The sequence below is a fragment of the Neodiprion virginianus genome, chromosome 3, assembly GCF_021901495.1.
Source record: "Neodiprion virginianus isolate iyNeoVirg1 chromosome 3, iyNeoVirg1.1, whole genome shotgun sequence".
Lineage (NCBI taxonomy): Eukaryota > Metazoa > Arthropoda > Insecta > Hymenoptera > Diprionidae > Neodiprion > Neodiprion virginianus.
Window position 1 is genome coordinate 24,346,434 of NC_060879.1, and position 21,458 is coordinate 24,367,891.

General features: G+C 40.3%; 1 protein-coding gene across 3 annotated transcripts in view; it reads left to right on the forward strand.

Annotated features, from left to right (window-relative positions):
* LOC124300174 (TWiK family of potassium channels protein 18-like) overlaps nucleotides 1-21,458 on the forward strand; it is a 274,675-nt gene that overhangs the window by 245,550 nt on the left and 7,667 nt on the right. The window lies entirely within an intron of this gene.

Here is a 21,458-nt window from a genome sequence, read left to right on the forward strand (position 1 = left end):
TCAAACTTATCGGCAAGATTAAAGTCACGTTCGTTACAAATCATTACAAATAAATTTTTGAAAAGAGTTAAAAGCCCCGTGCAAACGGATTCCCTGTCGGACTTGATTTTCATGGACTCAACACAACCATCCGATGATTTCAAATACTCCAATTAAATTGACGTGTATAGTTATATTTAGTTTTCATTTACCGCAAGTATTTTTTATTTTTTTCATTCATGAATTTCGCGCGATGCCGTGGCGACGAAATTACGGCGTAACTTTATTTCGGCCAGCATGCAGAGAGGATAATATCGGTATCCATTTAACTTTGCATGAGCAAAACTGCGACGCTTTAATGCCTAATTATTCAACCAAACGAGCAACAACACTCTCGGCAGCTTTTTACCGCGGCAGCCTGTAAGCACTGGTCTAGACGAAATATAGTATCTGTGTAAACAGCAATAATGCCGAAGCCTGGAGCTATTTCTCGTCTGCGTAGCCAAATATGTACAACAGGCACAGGCACATGCTATACGAGTAAAGAATTACGTCAGTGTATAATACGTTGCAAGTCTGAGAGAAGAAGTAAAAAAATTGTGGGTAAGTATAACCTATCTACGCGATCCCTGGGGTGGATTTCTAATTTTCACTAATTACATTGGCAGAAATTTATCGATGACGCGAGATTAAATTCGGAGCTTGAAGAATAAATAGAAGAACTGTGCAAAGTGATGTGAAGAGTTTTCGATTATGTTAAGTTCTATGTCTTATGCGGGTCTTTTACATCCGTTTATTTTTCTAATTTTTTATTACATTTTGTTATTCTTAGAACGATCTTGCACCGTTTTGACGATATAAGATTCTCAATTTGGACGATTTTCGCTGCGAAGAGTATTTTCGATTGGCCTGTAACTTGTTAACGTCGTATAAAATCTTCAAAGCTCAAAACTCGAACTTTTGGAAAAACAACCATCTATAAAAGGATTATAAAATGATTCAACGAAAATTTCTTGACTTGCACTACATTTCCAATAAAACAAAATCAAAGGAAAAAAATATCAAAGAAACGATGGCTCCGGACAGACTTTGTTGGCCTAAACTATTCGCGTTTGTGTTGAAAATTTTTCATCATTTGAAACAAAAAATTGAAATTGTTACGATTTACAATAAATTACATGCATCACAAATGTCGCAAGTATTGAACCTTAAAAATCACAAATACTGTGCAAGATAAAATTAGCCCAAAAAACTGTTATCGACGATGAATTGTAGCTGAAAATGCTGTGATGTAACGTAACGTATATCTTGTCACGTAAGAATGATTCGACTGAAAATCCGGTGTTCCAAGTACTTAAGTGGAAGTTTGGGTACACCCATATAACGACGTGAGCTATCTCCCTCTCTCTCTCTCTTTCTTTTTCCTCTTTCTCTCTCACAGGACCAACGCTAGGCGAAACTTTTGAGTAGATCGATAGAACCAAAGCGAAGTTTGCCAAAGCGATGACAGCTTTCAGGTATAAGGTAATATTAATATGTGCACCAATGCCTGCACACACATGGGGATCTGCATGCGTGTGAACGTTCCTCCCCCATAAAGCACACGCACCTTTGTTCGCGCTTCCGCCCTGAGTAACGCGGCCCTCGCACAATGCGCTCTTTACCCCGTCATCAATACTCATCGATGAAAAATCGAAAGCACACAAAGGCGCCGCCGAGGGTACTTTCAGTCGGCCAGGGACAACCATGAGCTTGTACACGGATCGGCGAGAAAAAGGGGATTAAAACGCATTAAGCTCTACTGTCCACAATCCCCAGCCCACTCAAAAGCTCAATCTGTAATTGTCCCGATTGCTTTACCAGCTCCTGGCAAGCAATTTCTTTCGATCGGGGCGAAGGGCTCTGCAATCTGCGAATCTCATTGCTTCTCGGAATTCTGCGGTTCGTTGCGAAATTATGAATAATCAAACCCTTCTTAAGCACGGTGTTTTCAACGTGTGTAAGGCAACCTGCTCGCCATTGTATAACTAATTCGGTATATTTTTCTTATTCTTCCCTTCTGCGGCGTTTCCTTTTTTTAGTTTCTTCTTAATTTCTCTTTTTAACCTGGTCTGACGGTGGAAAATAGGGTTGAGAAAACTCGATATGAACTTTTTTCAAACGTGTGCCTGAAACGCTTTTTATCATTGTTTTCATCCGCTGTGGTGTATAACATTTTGAAACGGCACTTCTGCAAGTACGAACAAACGTCCCCGTGAGCTTTCTGGGCTAATTGCAACAAGGTATAGAAAGCCAAAGCCTTCTTTGTAAAAAGGTTGAACAACGAATGCCTCTTCAAACTTTATGAAATCGTATTATGTTTCCTGTCATTAGCACAAGATGTAAATTCAGCCATAGTTTTAATTCAATTTAGGAACGTTTATAATTGTATTATTGATTGGAAACTAAATTTCACTATCGATCAACGCTGAAACCAGAAGCTTTTGACGCTATAAAAACGGCTTTTGCGTTATTTTCGAAATTCATATACGTTATACTCAAAAGCCAGATGCTCGTAACGTAAGAATTACAGATGCTTAGCATAAAAAAAATTGCGCGTTTACCAGGACGAATGTGCTTTGATCGTTCGTTTGTTCCGCAGAGGGTGGACTTACGCGATTAATGGTTCTTTTGCCAGATCTGATGTACTATTCTCATTATACGTGTATTGTAAGACACACAATGCCGAATCTTGGAGCAAAGAAATGATCAAATAACAATCCAGGTCGAATATTATGAACTTGACGGTTTTCCAATCAGATCTTATAATTGACCCACAGCCGAATTGAAAGGAGGGCTTTTAAAAGAAACGAGACGCCAGGCAATATAAATTCATTATAAAAATATTCAGAAAAAACAAGGTTGATCGCTGGTAATTATTTTGTTGTTGTTGTTGTCGTTGTTATGGGCTATTGCATCCTCATGCGCGGGGTATGCGTAGCATTTCCAACTCAAATCTAAGAGCTATCTCATCGTGAAATCAGTGCTTCTAATGGTGACGTTAAGGACAAGAGGGATGTTCTTATTTCCGGGAAAGATCTTCGCCTAATTGAAATCGCCGAATGGGACCATCCGCAATAAGCGATGTCGAATACCGTCGTCAATATTTAATCTAACAACCCAAAAGGCAGCGGGGTCCGTGAGGAGCCTCGTGTAATGAGGATTGTGAAATTAGGAAAGCGGAACGGAGGCGTGCGGGGGAGGTTGGTTTTATTATTTCATGAAGACAATTGGATGGCTGCGTCTGGCAGGGAGTGGAACGAAGCGCTCTTGACGGTCGTGTTAATTATGTTGAGGGTAGAAAATTTCCCCTGCTCCGGCACGCCAAATCACACAAATCCCCAAAAGATTTTTCACCCACCTTCGACGGGGCAAAGAAACTCACAATTCGACGTTTGGTCTGCAGGAACTAGCTACACTTTTATAAAAATCACGTATTATCGTCGAAACGTTTTCGGAAAATTTAATTTTTTCTAAAGCTTCCAGGCAATTCCGACCGGCAGATCATTACGCGTTATTTCGAACAGTCGAGATGTAATACCGGAGTGAAAAAACACCAGCTCTCTCCGAATTTACACAAGTCGCCTTATCTTTCTCTCCCCTTTAACTTTTCGAGTTCCCTTGAAATCGTAAACCGCCTCCTAAGATCTCCCTGCAGGACCAAAGACGGCTGCTTTATCCCGTGAAAAGGATCGTGGACGTTTCTTCTCATCTCTCGTTTTTCTGTTTTTCTTTGATAATCGGCTTTGGTTGAACGTAAAAATCGGCGAGCCAGCTACCTACCCTTTTTTCTTGCGTCGAAAGTGAATCGATATGAGAACGAAGTACTCTTACAGATTTTACCAAGACTCCGAAGAATTAGCTAATAACGAACAAGAATTTTTCTTCTTCTCTTCTTTTAGTTAATGACGAAACTGACTTCGGCATTCCACGTGTACGATTCAAAGTAAATTCGAAATTACTGGGATACCGCGTTTAGTTATCCGGATGTAAGCGGCTGGGACACTTTAAAGTTTCTTAAAACATTTCAAACTCAAAAAACTTTGAGGTTGTTGTATGAAAGATACTTCACCGTTGTGGTAAAAGAAGGATTATTGCTCAACGTCATTTCAAGAAGTTGCTCCTTAATATCGACGTCTCAGGTACAACAAAAGAGTCTGATTTCCCGCATTATAAAATTGGTTCGTTTTCGAAACTAAGGCTAAATCCAATTATTACAATCAATTCTACGTAAATCAATAATTGTAATTGTATTAACTCACCTGTCCAGCATATTATCGCTTGAAATCTGAGCTACGTCTTTGAATTTTCTTTGAATACAGAATGTCCGACAGCTGATAGACAGTAAAAATCGGTACACGATATTGCGTGTTCGTAATCTCTCTTCCGCCTGGTAAGTTCCGTGCTTCACATCAATGTATTTTTGTCCAAGAACGGTATATTTCTTTGCCCGAATTTCGTTGGTGTGAAAACTTCCAGGTACGAGTATCAGTCTCCGCACCTTTTCCACACACACGGCGTTGCATCCTCGGGAAAATAGACGAAATAGATGAAATAGTATACAAACGTGATTACCGCAGGAGGAGCAATAACACGCGACTTTTTGCACGACTCCGTTCTACCGTTACTCGAGTCTCATTTGGCGGAGGAGGGAGTTTAATTCGGAGTCGGTTCTATATCACTCTCCGGTTTCGAGGGGTGGAGCTAACCTGCAGTCCTCCAAGGTGAGGGCATCGGGCAGAGACTTATTGCACCTGTAATTACTACTAATAGGTGCTTCTCTCGAGCGCCGAGGGCAAACAAGTTCAAGACGGGCGACTTGGCCGTACGTATTCCCGGCATCGGTAAACATTCCACCCCGTTTGTTCCTACAGTATATACATGTATAAGGCGTATAATATATTTCACCCGGGGATTTTTAATTGTTCTCTTACCGGTTGCCGGCATTATTCTTACTCGCGGATATTTCATTCCGGCGCTTCAACGCCTCTTCGACTTGTCGTGTGTTACACCTAAGCTCTTTTCTTTTCCTTTTTTACGCATAGTCTGCATCTGCGACGATTTGAGGATGGTATTGATCTCGGAAAAAATTTCAGTACTTCTCATTCTATATACCAGTCTTCGGGATTCGTGAAGAGTTTGAAATTAACAGAACTTCAGATTCAAAGGATGAGTGTGAAAAATTTCGGTAACCCGTTTTTTAGAAACCTTCGTTAACAGCGTGACGTCATAAAATCGCATCGTGGAGATGACGAGGTATCAGTGCGTACATTGAAAAAAATTATCAACTTATCAAATGAACGAAAATTCTAGTTTGCTCAATTCAAAATAGTTGTCATGCAACTAAAAAGTGTTTGAGATCCGTTTGGTTACTTTTGTGTATAGAATAGTTGTAGACTCAACTCCACGTTTTTTTTCAGTTTGTTCAATTAAGTTAAATTTGAAAATTCAATGACACGGTCAGTTGAATCACTGTGAAGTCACAATTTCCAAACTTTCTGGAAGATAATTAGAAGGTGTAACGCTGTTTGAAGAAATCCAACACAAGACAAGAAATAACTTGAGAGACTTTCAGGAAAACTCTGGATTTTTTTTTTTTTTATTTCTTCGTTACACAAAAAAGTTATCCAATCTCTGATTTGCCTTAAAGAATATTGGATCTTCCCGAGGAATCCTTATTACTGGCGAAATTTCGTAGAAGCTTTCTGCTTCCTTCTTTCTTCCTTCTGAATAAATCTACGAAGTTCCAACTAACAGATTTTTCAAAATGCTTTCAAGGGAACTTTGAGGAAAATCCCAGAATTTACTTCTGATAATGAATCAAAGAGTCCGGAAATTTCGTTGGAACAGAGCGTTCTACATGTTGCGAAAGGTTAAAATAAGTTGGTAAGTTTTGATTTTGCACTGTTGGTTAGTATTAACAAGACTTGATGCATTTTAATAACACTTGAAACTAAATACAACAGATTTATCGATGCAAAATGAAGAAATATTAAAGACTGAACAATGCTTTCATAAATTCACGACAGTATTATTAACGTTTAAATGTGTTCGAATAGATGTGAAAAATAATTAGATTTAATTGTAAACTGTTGTAATCCTCATGTTGAAGAAAGTTTGTTGCTTGTTGTTTGTTTGGATGTTCGTGTTTTGAGTTGAGTTCTTTTTACGAGACCGACTTGAAAACAGAGTAAAATTTTGTTTGCTGGCGGCAGTGAGATTTTGAGTAGAAGTAGAAAATCGTTAACTTGTGGTGACTGGTTGCGTTAATGGAATGGACTATTGGTTTAAAATATCAGGATTAATTGAGTTGAAGGCTGGAAGTTGTGGTCGGAGAAATAATAGTCTCGGGGATTGGCGTCAGAATCGTTTAAATATTATGGTTCTTGGAAAAGACAAGTAGAGAGAAGCTTCTTTGAGCGAGAATAAAATCTAGCCAAACAATAGTCTGAAGATTTTTGAGCTTTTCAGGAAAAGTTATAGATTCTAATATAAAGTTTCAAGTGTCGGCTTGCAGTTTTGGTCGCTGAATGCGGATGCGAATTTTCATAAGAAAAAAAAAAAAATCAGAAAAAGAAAAAGGGTCATAAGTAAAGGAAAAATCAAAGATTCAGAGGCTCTTCACAAAAAGTGAGGCATAGATGTTTCGATTAAAAACAAGTTCGGTATACCACGTAACATTTCACGGGCAATCATGACTGTCAGGAACGCTGCACGAAACAATGAGAAAAAATTAATTTTGAATGCAATTTACGGACATTTCAATACTCGCGGTGAAGGCTCGAGAATTTTGTAGGAAAACCTCAACGTTTTTCTTTAAACTCTATGAAGCTACCGGTGTACAGTTGATCAACAACCAAGTACACGCCATAACCTTTTGGCTATTCCGTTTTACGAGTAATTCACCACGTGACAACTTGCCTCGATCCCCTTTTCCCGATCCAGTGGGTGATCGTTTTACGCGGCTGCTTCGGAAGCTCGACCAGGATGTAAAATAGAAGCGCCTCAGAAGGTGCTCAAAGTAAGCTACTGCGATCCGGATGTACTTTATGGGAGCATTTCGCTGACGACAAGGAAGCAGCAACAGCGCCGGGTGTCTCATACATCAGGTTTCACCTCCTCCTCACCTTATTTCTCATACCTTCGCTTTACCTTCAGGACCTGTAGCCTTACACCACTCCGTGTCCTCTTCCTTATCCTTAAGGTTTGTTTTTTTTTTTTTTTGTTATTTTTATTTTTCTAGTTCCTTTTCTTTTTCCTTTCTAAGACACTTGGACTAGCCACGCTTCGTCTGCTCCATAAAACACGGCGATTTTTTACCTCTCGCGCCTCCACCGAGGACAAAGAGTTAGTCGCGCGATTTACTCTCAGCTCTGGACAAATTGTCACAGAAGCGAGAAAGGAATCTCTCGGGTATAACCTATGTTATATTATACCTACACGCGGTTCGCGATCTGTGCGGTGCAAACAGGAAGGCTTTCATTCTGACAGTGCATATCTCGTATTCCGAATCGACGCTTTCACCGCGAATTTTCCGCATCATTTTTCGCTCGCACGCCAGTACCGAATATATATCTATCTATAATGTAGATTCGCAAAACCCGCAGAAAAAGAGGCTTATTTTTTTACGTCCACAACTTTTTCTCCTCCTCCTGTTTCCATCCTTCTATTTTTCATCCCCTTTTCAACTCGATACTAATTCGTCAAACACGCGGGCTTCGTCGTTTCATATTTCCACCCGTGTTGCGAATCGCTGATCAGTCGGTTTCTGTATTCTCGCCGTGCTGAATAACAGAGAAAGAAAGAAAAAAGAAACGTAGAAACGGACATACTTCAACTGTAGATACGAATGGAGCTTCGCTGCATTGGGGGAAAAAAATAAAAATAAAAACAGCTTTCGCGACACCGGAAACGAATCTTTAGGGCCCATCGGGTCGCAGTGCACGCTCGGAAAATAGTCCCTTTAGAACCCGCAATCTGAACAACCGATCAGCCGGATCGTACCTACGTATGGTGAACGTTGTCATTGAAAAGGGGGAATTAAGGAACCGATCTACGTGACGTGAATTTTCCGCGACTCGGCTAATCCAATTTGACTTCGCAAGGCATTATTCTGGTCAACAAAGCATGCCGTGTTCACTCGAGGGTGGGAATTTTTGAGAAAAAATGCGAAACCAAAATGGTGAAATATCAGAAATTCGCTTACTCGATTCAGTAACATCGGGGTTTTTCAGAACTGATTACGCGTTTGAAGTTGCAATTCAAAACAGTGAATCCAACTAGTCGAACAGTTTGAATTTCTGAATTTGAACTTCAAATTCGACCCCATGATTTTTACCAGAAATAAAGCACCCTGGTTTGACAGATTAAGGTACGTTATCAATATTTGTAAAACCCCATAAGCTGCAATGGAAATCGTTGCCATTGCAAAATTTTCTCATTTTATCTATGAGTATCTGTATTATGACAAGTGCGCGTGTTACTAAGAATGAGTAAAATAAAAAAACATAATAAAAAAGCGTGATTAAATTCTTCAGAAACGACAAGTCATGATTGATGACACGTTGATGATTTTGGTGTCTCTGTGACCACGCCTTTTCTGATCACCCTTCACAAGACATCAAAAACCAGGACACAAACTGAACAGCAAATTTTACGGTGCTCAAGTTCTCGTTTTTTGCTAATCGTAAGTGAAATCCCGTCTTGTTTTTCAACCTAGGGCAAAAAAACACTAGTTGAGCTGCGAATTAGGATGCGAACTGTGTCACCCACATTGATTTTTGGCGAACAAAAGCCCGTTCGATAAATCTTCACTGATCGACGGACGTCGATTGGAGCAATACTTATTCTTTCACGTCCAGAATGTCCAACGTTTCGTTGACAATGAACCAAACTGGATGCCCACTTTCAGCTTGATCGCTAGCCGTGAGCTGAAATGCAACTAAGTTGACTTTGCAAACAGATCACGGTTCATGCCTCTCGATCAAAACAACGCTGTATTCGCACGACCCCCGCGATTTTCTCTCCCCCTTCGCTATAAATCACTTTGGATACGTGGCGATAATACTCCACTCGACAAATTTCACCCGTGTCGCGCCATCTTTTTACGCGCCGACTTCATAGATTCGCAATATGTTTTTCACGCGGGATCGAAACGAAAGATTCCTAAGTTGCGTTATCTCTCACCTCCTTCAGTCATCTTTCATCGTTTTTATATCAGGTAGTATTCTATTCTTGTCTTAATTTATGCTTCAGTGAATCAGAACTGTCCAAGATTTACGTTCAATTCCCCCTGGAACACGTTAAAACTCGAATGAAAACGACCGACATCAAAACTTTAGAAAATTTTCAATATCTTCAAATTCATCCGTACTTTTGCAGTAACCACGACTGTAATATAATTTCAATGAATTATGGATTACAAAAATGATTCATCCGCTTTAACTTTTCTTGAAGGATGTATGAGACGCAGAATCAGCTGTAACATACGTTTCGAAACAAAAACATGACAAAGTTGAGTTTCAAAAAGTGTAATTGAACATCGTGAATTCAAAATATCAGTAAAAAGTAATCTATGATCTAGAGAGCAATGTTTATGTGCTAGATTTTAAATTCAAATTTTTTTATAAACAATAAAGCTTATTTTATTCATAAATAAATATCATGATATTAATAGTCTGAGACAGATTTTTTATTAAGCTCGTCAGTCAGTAAATAACATCAAACATGTAAAAAATGAACATAATTTACAGATGATAGACTTGTGACTTAGCAATAAGTATATTATTACGAACTAACCTCTATATTAAAGCTATTTCCTGTCAAAATTGTACAAGCAATGTGGGATTTTCCGTGGGAAGTAATACAGCAATATTGTTTCCCTGAAGTTTTTACATTTGAAATTCGAGATTTAAAATTTTCCCTGTATATTTGAACAGTTTTAGATACGTATAACTAGTTTAACGTGACATTTTATAAATCAGTCTTTTATCCCGGTTTTGCTTCAACACTTTTTTTAATCTGACCGTACGTCCCATGCATCCTTAATACTGCACTTCAAGACCACAATGAAAAAGGGTTCAAGCATATTTATATATATATAATATATATATATATGAATGAGACAAAAATGCGTGCCATACAACGACAAGCATTATTCTTAGCGTTAAGCGCGATGAAACCACAAACTCGTGTATCTAAATTTCTTAATTTTACCAACTGAATTCCCGACGCCCAATATCATCACCGTCTGCTCTTCCGGTTGCGTCCCACGCTGCTGATTCCTTCGCGGGGAAACTCTCAGCCCTACACGAAGGGTTAATCCGGTTCTTTCCCGCGGCTTGTTGATAGTTGGATGTAGGACCGCCGGGATAGAACCTGGATGTTCGGCTATACCAAATCCTGAATCTCGGATACGTAGTGGAGGGCAGCTGTAAGTTTGGTTAGGCCTGCCAAGGATAAGCCTGCATTATAAGGGTTGACGAAGCATTAACGACTCAGCTCAGAAGACTCAGGATGCTTCGCTTGGCTCTATTTTCTGCCACTCGTCGTTAATTGAAAGTATCCCGCATCCTCATCGATTACCCTGTGTTCCTCGCTCTTCGAATTTTCAGACTGAGTAAAAAGATCCACTTTGCCTCCTTGGTATAAAATCTACTATTTTTCAAGCCACCGAAGGTGAGGAGAAATATTGGACGCTTATTTGAGGAGGTTTCGAATTGAAGAAAGTCGATGTTGTGTGATATTTGGAATTGAATGGGTTCTGCCAATCAGGAGGTAGTGCAAAAAAATGGAAATTCCTGTCCAAAATGATTTCTCTGGAAGTGTACAAACGACGGTAACATTCGAAAGTCTTCTGCACAAATTGAGAAGGAAACGGAGTCTGAGGAAGGGTTGGAACATCGGGGGAAGGGAGAGTAAATCATCACTATTGCATGCCTGGAAAACACGAAATAGCGAGGAAATACGGAAGGTATTTGAATTGATCTTTACAGGTTTGCGAGGGCCGGCGGTTCCTTTTGTACAGTATTCTGGGAAATATTTTTTTATCAAGTAACACGCGCCTTTACGTTACCCTCGAGTCTATTCCTTCCGTAAATTTTCATCACCCTTCAAAGTCCCCGAGGAATATCAGGAATGCTAACGCAGATGGTTATACCTTCTGATCATCAGAAAGATTCACGCTCCGACAGATTTTCCTCCCTTCGCTGCATTAAGCCGGAAACGCGATTTTTTCCGGATAGGCGAAGCTGCTCTGTAGGATGAAATTGGAACACATTGGAACGAAAATTAATTAATTAAGTTTTCAACCAGGTTCTGGGCGCCCGATTGATGATGTACAACCACGCAGCAGCGACGAAAATTAGATAATTTTAGGGAGGAATCTTTGATCCCTCATCCCCCAGGAACAAATATTAAATCGCTCCGCTTCCGATCGATCGCTCTTTTGGTCCCTGAGTCCATGGCACTTTATGTGACCGCGTAATTCACTCATTATTTATAAACAAAAATTGAAACTTCAGAATTGCGTCCAACCGACGGTTTTTCATCAGAGTGAACCCCGAACCCATAACAGGTAAAGCGTGCGATGTATAATATCCACAGTTGACATGTAGGTAATCATCGTGGTTCAAGAGAACTGTTTCGCTTCCAAAGAAACTAACGTATATGCATTATTATATGGGGAATTCCATGCAAACCCAACCAACGTCTGATCCTCACCATTTTTCATATTCTTCAAAAGTTTTTCAGCGATTCGAATTTTTTGAGAATTTTAAAGAAGGTCCTTTTCAAGATCATTTTAAATATTTTATCAAATAATTGAGCAGTTGAATAAAGGATCTGAAAAAATTCAGGGTACTGTTTCAGAGTTGGGACAATTGCAGAAAATTTTTTTAAAAATATCAGAAATGGTGAGGGTCAGACGTTGGTTGAGCTTGCATGGAATTCCCCATGAATATTATTTCCACAGAACGTACTTACGCTTCAAAACTCCCGCCGAGAAATTCTGCAACTGAATCTTACACAATCTACATACCTGCAGGTCATGCTCGCATACTTTCTTGAACCGAGCGTTGTTTGAACGTTCGAGTCTGCTCGTATCGCCTCTGGGCGCATCGTTGTACTTCAACTTTACGACGAGTCATACACCTCGCGATTATTATATCTCACTGTATTCATTATTACACTGAGAAGAATTTCATTTGTTATAGTAACTAGAAAAATGTAATAAAAGGGTATCATTAAAAAAAAAACTGTTTAAATATTGTTGGAGTACGAAAAACGAGGTACGCGTAACTATTTTGCGCTATTGTCGATCCTTTTTAGTAATTGCAACGCAAAATCAGTTTCTTCGGTTTACTCTGCTTGTTTAGTTAAATAAGGCTTAACGTCAATTTATTGTTGCACAAGCATTAAATTTTCGCAAGAGTTACAAGAAAATGTAGTGACAGTGATCGTAATGAGAAAGAATAGTGACGAATACTAGACTTTACGGTAACAGCTAGAAAACTAATTTTCACTTTCTACCTAGAACTATATTTTTCGATTGTGGTAAAAAATGAAAATAGTTAAGGACCGAGCGGTAATCGGAAATAAAAATTTCTATCAGTGTACACAGTATGGAATTTTGAAGTCAATGGATTGCTTTTCATATTCCGTATTAATCTAGCGCTATTTCACAGATCCATGCGGTGGATGATACGGCATCGCAACTCAGAACAATAATCGCAGAGAGGCTAATAAGCGCGCCCTTGATGTTTATTGCCTGGAGAGATGCAGCAGGGGAGATGATCAAGGCTAGGCTTACGACTGCTTGCAGCGCTTTATTGAATCAGTTGAATAATTTTATGCATGCCGTGTGCCGTAATTGGATCATCTATATTTATTAAAAATATAATTCCGCCGTTTTCATTAGGTGCCTGCAGGTTATACAGGTTAAACAAACGGTCCAGCATTATCAAAGCAATCTTTCAGCCCAGTACCTCCAGGTTTAATTATCTCCGAAGTGTTCTTCTAGCGAGCGGATCTCACTACTAGGTACACAACATTCCTACGTTTGCGTATATTAATCATGAACGGCAGCGATTCTTTCCCTGCTGCAGAGCAGCCAAAATCGATAAACGATCGGCGTATGTGTGTTTGGTAAGTTCAAGTCCTCCGCACATGGCACGGAGCTTCTCCGAAATTAGAAATTCTCCGTTTGACCTGAGCCAGGTTCGAGAACTCCGGCACTCCGCAAGCTCTTCAGCCTCGGGACGACATCTGCACCGTATATACACAAAAGCGCAGCACTTTGCTGATTGCCATCGGCGCGTCTGTCGCAATTCTCGTCGCCGCAATTGTTTGCTCTGCATTTCCACCGTCGATTTCTATTATTTTCAAGCCTGCCTAACACCGTTTCACGATTACTGCAGCCTCGTATCGTTACACTTGCCGAATAGTGCAAGCACGCTGCGCATCGCGTTTCCTTGAGGAACGCTAACGATGCTTTCCGGATAATTTTTCCTCGTTTTCCGCAAGATTTCCTCCGCACTGAAATGCACATGGACCGTGGTCACCCGCCGCGAATAATGTCGGCATCTCGCTATTTCTTTTCATTGCCTCTTTTCACGGCAACTGAACCGTGCACCAGGGAATAACTGGCCAATGTTTATCTTCCGGCTTTGTAGTTTCAACCACCCTCCCATCCCACCGTACCAGAAATCAGCTCGACGAACCTACGTACAGCTATTTTCATTTCCGCATTTATTTCAACCGCAGACGAAGCTGATTATACGCAAAAGTTTGCTCAACTTATTTTTCCGCTTTTTAAATACTGCAGGAAGCAGTTTGCTTTCGTTACTCGGATAATTTACATTGCGCTTTAACTCTTCGTATGCTGTTCTAAACTGACCCGGATGTGATAATTTTCCACAGTTTGACACGACGGTTAATATATGAATAGTCTGTATAAAAGTAAGCAAAGCCAATCGAGAAAATGCTGACCTGCAAACTGCGGTCAAAATGACATCAAATTCCAATGATCAGCCGTGGTGAATGTTTCGATTAGTTCGAATCAAATTGCGACCATTGTTTTTAGAATTTAGAAAAGAATCTGTGTACATGTGATGCGTGTTTAATCCTATCCGATTTGTGTGAAAGCATAACTTGTACTCTCACCTCCACGGGTATAAGCTCGTAGTTAATTCTGCTTGCCCTATTCTCTTCGCTCTCTCTCTCGTTAGCGAATGGAGTTTCTAACCTGAGTGGCTGGCATTGTGCAAGTCTCCGAAGTTGGTGGAAAGTGTCTGCGACAAAGTGCACCCTGACTATCTACTGCGAAATATCCACGCTCACATAAATGGGGCCTGACACATACAGCGAGTTTGGAAACTAATATGCAGAGCCAACAATTAAACGAAATATTACACGAGAAGCTTGAAACCGTTAGTAAACACAGCGATCAAATTCATATTCAGATCTTGCAGTCTAACAGCGAAGCGCGTACGCCTTCACATCATCAGTTTTCCGTTCTTGAGCTTGCGATTGAAGTGAAAGAGTTTTTCCCGCTTATGGCCGCTATACTCTTAACTTTCGAGGCTAACGATTAAAGCAGCTAGTAAGGAACGTTAAAAGTTTGCACCGCGCTAACTGAAGATATTAATGGTAATTGCTCAAGGCCATAACTTTTACCTCTACTGTTGAAAACTTGAACAACATGGATTTGGAGAACGGTAAGAATTGTGAGGATCTGTACACTTTATTTTTATGCAGGTACAAAGCTCAAGACTTTTCACTTTGTTCTCATTTTCTGCTGACCTTGGATGAAGACAAATCCAATCCGTTTATTTAATTTTCGCTGTCTCTATGACCGCATGAAAAAAATCATTAAATTTCAGATTATCTGGATAATTAACATATCAGATAGTAATAATATTAATTTTACAAATAACGATAATTTCGTGGCGTTCGTAGCCACATAATACTGGTAACGTTGAACTGAGCGGTGAATGAAGCGAGATAAAATATTGTCGTAAGTGTCAACCAAACAAAACCTGAATCGTCAATTCAAATAAAAAACACTCGCTACTTTGTAAAATGGTGAAATATCAATGGTAATAAATGCACACACAGCTTGTAAAAGCTTACCAAATTTACGAGCGATTAGAGAATTTTTCTTGTAACCTCGAATAGATTAATGATCGATAATTTGTTTCATAAATTTCAAAATGAAAATTAGAATCGTGAAAGAATTTTTATTGAGGTAAATCATACGGTATATGTTATAGCTAAATACTCGTATCAATTGAATCGCAATTTTTATTACAGTGCAAAAGGTACAATGAGCAGCCGATCGTACAAAACATTGTATTTTTCTTAACCACTACAGGGCTTTGATAACAGTTCAAAAACATTGCAGAACATCAATTTCCATCGATGTTTCAATTGGTTACCTATCATTCGTGGCGTAATTCATCCGTTCTGATCCAGGACCGGTCTGCTTTATGTACGGAATTAATCTTCTCACTTGTGATTTGAAATTAGGGTCCAAGTCGGGCACACGCAAGAAGTGTGTGAACAACCCTTTGAGAAACGATCCTTTCGTATGATATTGTTCGAAAGCAAAATCATCGTCACTTTGAAGAAGATATGGATTCTCAAGCAAGTATTTAATTACATCATTATAAGCATGCGGTACGTCGAAAGGCAAATTTTTGTAATCTAATAACGCCTCGATTATTTCTCCAAGAGGAATTTCCTCGCTGATGATGATCATTTCCATCCAGACCCAACCGACAGGCAACGCGCCGAAGCCATTCGTCATAATTTTATTTTCGTAGTATTTAAGTGCGTCCAAAGTCTCGTCGTCCAAACTTATTTTGTTGCCCCAAATTGCGGCTTTAAATATCATCTTCAATAGCTCACCGCGAGTGATTGAATATGGTACTGTACCAATTTCCAGGAGATCGATTAAATTCGGTATCGCCAAAAACGCTTTGATGATCCACAACTTGTTAAGTTCATCCTGATTACGACCTGGTGGAAGAGCCACAATTAGGCTGATTGTCTCCGGCTGCCAGTTGATTCCTGGATCCGGTTGCAATTCGACTAGATGATAAGTGTAATCATCCGACATCTTCGTAAACATTGCCACGGTTTTGATACTCAGTAAATATGCAGTCAGTTTTTTTAACAGCCGAGGCTTAAACTTCACGCGATTCGATTCTATCAGTTTATGCAAAACTACCACTAACAGAGTAGCCTTGTTGGGACTTGAAAGAGGATTGAACTGGGGACCCAAAATTTCTTGAAGCGAACCATCATTTATCAGCTCCTCAATCGGATTATCTTCGCCTTCCTCGAATTTCGGTATCAGTGTGCCATAGGGATCAACTGGATCCACGTGCTGCAGCAAATATTTGGGATGGTAAACTGGAAGCACCATAAACCCAGTCGGCGTTTTCTGCGGTGGTCTAGAATCCACGTTATTGTCCTTGGGATTTTCGGGATTGAAAGTAATGTAAAGTACATCTGACGTTATTTTTCGATACTTTACGACAATGGTTAACAATGCCGTGGCGCTAAGGTAATCTATAGCTTTCAGATATGCCTTAATGGTTGAAACCAATTTTGGATTCGTCATCACCTTCCAGTCGGTCAATGCGTGGTTCAGTAAATCATACAACAGCGATATCACAGTCGGGTACTTTGCCTTGTCGACTTTTCCTAAAATTGCCTTGACGTAATTGATTCCGAACATAAGCTGCAGAGGCTTGGATATATTCGGTACTTCTGGTAGCTCGTTGGGGTGGAAATTTGTATTTGGATCGAAATTTTGTAGAAGAACGGTTATCGGAGGAAACTCTAGGACAATTCCCGTATCATTTTTGTCACTGGGTTCGTTGGGCGATATGTAAGGCGGTGCGTCACCTTTCGGAAAGATCACGCAGAACGGTGTTTCAAAGTCGATGTTCGGCGGAAGAATCGGTACGTGTGCAAGTTCTTCAGGCAACTCGTCCGTTGCATCAAAAGGTTTCAGCGTTGGATCAAAATCTGGTTTTGGACCAGAATCTGGATATGGGTCAAAATCTGGATTTGGACCAGTATCTGGATGTGGATCAAAATCTGGTTTTGGACTAGAATCTGGATGTGGATCAAAATCTGGTTTTGGACTAGAATCTGGATGTGGATCAAAATCTGGTTTTGGACTAAAATCTGGATGTGGATCAAAATCTGGTTTTGGACTAAAATCTGGATGTGGATCAAATTCTGGTTTTGGACCAAAATCTGGTAGCTCCAATTCGATTGGCGGTCTAATAGATGGTATAATCTGCTGCGTAAAATTCTCTGACTCGTCTACGTAATCGGGTGGGATACTTATTCCTAGTTTCTCGAGATCAGGTTCCTCACTGTTCCATTCAAGGTCAACACCAGTCAGGATATGTATAATTATAAACACTTCGAATGACAACACGTCGTAGACATTGTTCTCGTTGTCGCTGCTAACCGTATCCCTGATTACAAACAGCAGCTTTTTGATCATCAATATCAAGGTGGAAGGTACTCGAAGCCGCTGCACCGTACTAGGGTGAATGATCTCAACAAGAACATACACCAGGCATTGTACCGGACGATGACACATCGTTTTATCCACGTTGGAAATGAGCTGAGACAGATCCTCCAAAAGTTCCAAATTTTGTTCCAGATAATCTTGGATTTTTTTACCCAGAGCAGAAATCTCGGGGCTGTTGTTCGGTACGTATAGGAAATTGAGGAGTATAAGTAAGTCAACATTTGCTGGTACGGTTAACGACAGCGGATAAAGTTCTTTTTCCACAGTCAAAATTGACAGTAACTTCGTAATCAAGTCCTTGATGTCTTCTCTCTGAATTCGTCCTTGTATTCTCACCAAGACAGCGATTAGCAAGTCGACAGGTTTGCGATAAATGTGTTTGCTCATTCCCTCTACCATATTGGAAATGTTTACGTTCTTCGTATATTCAATCAGGAGGTCTCTCAGCTCGATCAGTTCGGGAATGATCACATCATCCTGAATCATCCAAAACAGTTTTCCCAAATCTCCGTCATTGTTGAAAAGTACTTGCATATCCGCGGAGTATTCTTCCGGGTAGGTGGTTGAGGCTCTCCTCAAATGTAGTAACAAGTATCTGAGGGGCCGTTTAAGATCACTTGACGTATCGCCGTGGCGCAACAAGTACTTGGTAACCGAAATTACGAGTTCAACTGGGCTGTCATATTGAACTTTGGATGCAACGTCGTTCCAATGTTGAATCGAATTCTGTTGCGCTGCGATCCAAATGTATTCGACGTATTCTTCGAGGGCAGGATCCAAATAACCCAGTGGCAGATTCATCAGAATTGCCCCAAATATCCTCTGCGACAATGTCACTTCGCGAGTCTTCAGTTTGTGAAAAATACTTACGAATATCGGACCGAGCGACTGTTTGACATCCACTGACATTCTGCCGAACCGATTCTGCTCTACAATGGCGTCCGTAGAAGCGCAGGTTTCAATAACGCTCGCTTCTATACCCGCCAAAAACATGGAAGGCTCCTTAATGCCTGCGGTAAGCTGATAGATGTCGACTCGATCACCGTCGATTTCATCCACCCAATATTTGCAAGCACAGTAAACATACGGCGGTACATTATACGCCAAGGCCACCAATACCATTCTGAATTGAGCCTTCCTGTCGCTGTACTGTAATTGCTTGAAAATTTTCAAAACGTCGAATACGTAAGCCTGCTTCAGTGCCAAGGTTTTCATAATCAGATCCAACGACGCGTGCTGGTTAACTGTTAGTAGATTCTTTTCGGCTGCCAATATGTGACCAAACACTCTGTTCATGTTGATTCGGAATAAAACGCTGCCGTACAATTTTATCTCAAGGTTGGCCATGGAAGACGAAGGCTGGACCAGTTGGTTATAGATTCCAGGTGTTTGATGATCCGTGTTATCTACATGGGTAATTGAGGTCTCAACGTAACTGTAAGCGTTCACATTGTTGGCCTGCTCATTGTTTATGTTTGTCGCATGCTTCACCTTGTAATTATCTGTTCGACGGGTGGAAAATGGCATTTGTCGCGAAACGTATTTTGTGCCATTGAGCACTTGTTGACTTCTTCTCTGATTAGGAAATGCCTGCCTTCTCATAGTCAAGTGTCTGGCATTTTCACTTCCTTCAATTCCGCGGAATGTCAGACTAGGCAACTTGTGGGATGATCTCAGAGGAACCTGAAATATCAACTCATAATTCCTATCTTTCTTTCCTTCATTATTTTCGTTCTTTTATATAGTCAGTGCCGCATACCAGGATCAGTGAAAAACTTATTGACAGTTGACTCAAAACTGCATTGCATGCTGACAGAAATTCGCAACTACTTATCATCACCGGAGGTAATTCAAACAGTAATTGCTACGTGCCGCAGAAACCGTAAAATTTCATCACGTTACAGATAATCGACAAACGTAATCGACGGTAGCTTGAATAGTTCGTGGTCCAAACTCTACGCAGATTTGCAGGATTGCTATATAGTTTTCAAACGTACTAGTCCGTCAAGTTTCATTGTCGAGAGAACATACGTTACTGCCAAGTAATCATGAACCATGGAAAGCATTGTTCATCCAGTAAATAGTTGAAATCCGGGGTAACCGAATCAAGAAGCGAAACAAAAATTATTTCAAATCTCAATCTAAGGATCTGACACAAGTTCGAATTGCGGAACGACAAAACTTCGCAGCCACCGGATGTGCGCACATCTGTAAGTCACTTCGATTTCAACAACTCACTGTAACGACATAATTGATTCTCAAATTAATCGATGATACTCACGGTCGCGTTTACCGAATGGCCATTGGACGCAGTCGAAAATGATGCAAAAGAGCTGTTGATAAGTATGAGAGAAATCGCCAGGACCGTGGCCAGTCCAGAATGCGGTGTTCGGTAGGTGAACATGTCTGCCAGATGTTGATCAGATTCGCACAACAGTTCGTCTGTGGCCGCCTCGAATGACCAAGTCAAGTCTGCGGAGGCAGATTCGCCAGCGCAGACTGAGGCGATGAGCGGGCATCTCTTGGATTTTATAGGAGTCGGTAATCACCGGAGTCTAGGCATTAAATGGCTCGGGATCACATGTTGAGAATTGAATAGCGAGGTATACGAGCAGGACGGATGATAACTGCCTCGGCATAGCCGTGTTACTGCCAGCCAATAATTAAGTTTTACTACTCGATAGTCCCGCCCAATGCACATGTGCCTAACAGTACCGTGTACGATTCAGGAATCGCACCTTTGAATAGGCGTCACACCGAGTTTAATGCTCTCCGAATTATCCGCATGGTCGCTTATTCGATAGCAGCAGTCAAAAGGCTCCATTGACACGGAGTTTAAGAAGCCTCGTCAGTGAACCGACGAAATTTTCTGACTAACAGAAATTTTAACCATCCACAAAGTGTCGCTTAACCAATATTTGCCTGCCTGTTTAGAATGATCGAAGTTTTCAATCATGATTTCAGTTATTGTCAATTCACGCAAATTGTTGACTGACAATTGTTCGATGATCTAGAAAAGTTTAATTGGAAAACACCTTCGATATTGAGTAGCAACAAATTTCTTATACTTTTTTTTATCACTTAAACTTCTTTTTGAAAGTAAGTGGCATAATTGGATAATCAATTATCGGATTGTAAATTGGGTGGCAAATTTTGCTCTGAATGCTTCCATGCCGGTTGTGGAACTAATTAAAATATTCACTAGGAAACGCTTAAGAAAGTGAGGTTTCAGGAAAACACCAACTTTTAACATCATTTGGTATAATATCTATACAGGGTGAGCCGGTACCAAGTTCGAGAATACTAACATTGATTAATTGAAGGTGATTCGCAGCTAGCATTGATGTATTGCGTGACTGTTAGTTACATGCAGAATGACCCATAATTGGCTTTCTGATCAAGTGAATTGAATTCCCATAAACCCGGGTTCCGTGATTTATCCATCCGTGTTGAGAGCAATTTGATCCCAACAAATCACGTCGCACTTGTTATGCTACAGCTGACATTCAATTACAATTCAATTTCGATTACACTGATAAGCGTTTTACTATTTTACAATTGGCAAGGTATTTTTCATCGTTTCGGCGAGCACGAGCTTGATGAAAATGCAACAAGCACAGCTTTCTGATTCAATTATCCGATGGCGAATATACTAAGGTATTTATCTGTTCCTCTGCAACAGGCTAAAGGAAAAAACATTGACAGAATGGAGATTAGTTATACGTCATTGAAGATAGCGTGCCACATGTCGCAAGTAATTAAGAAAACAATATCAATTAGAGAATAAATTACTCTTAAAGTGGTGGTGTGTGGTCAGCATTATTCTCCACGCTAATAAACGTTTGATGCCGTGAAATGACGATGCTCGTACGTTCAAGATCGAATT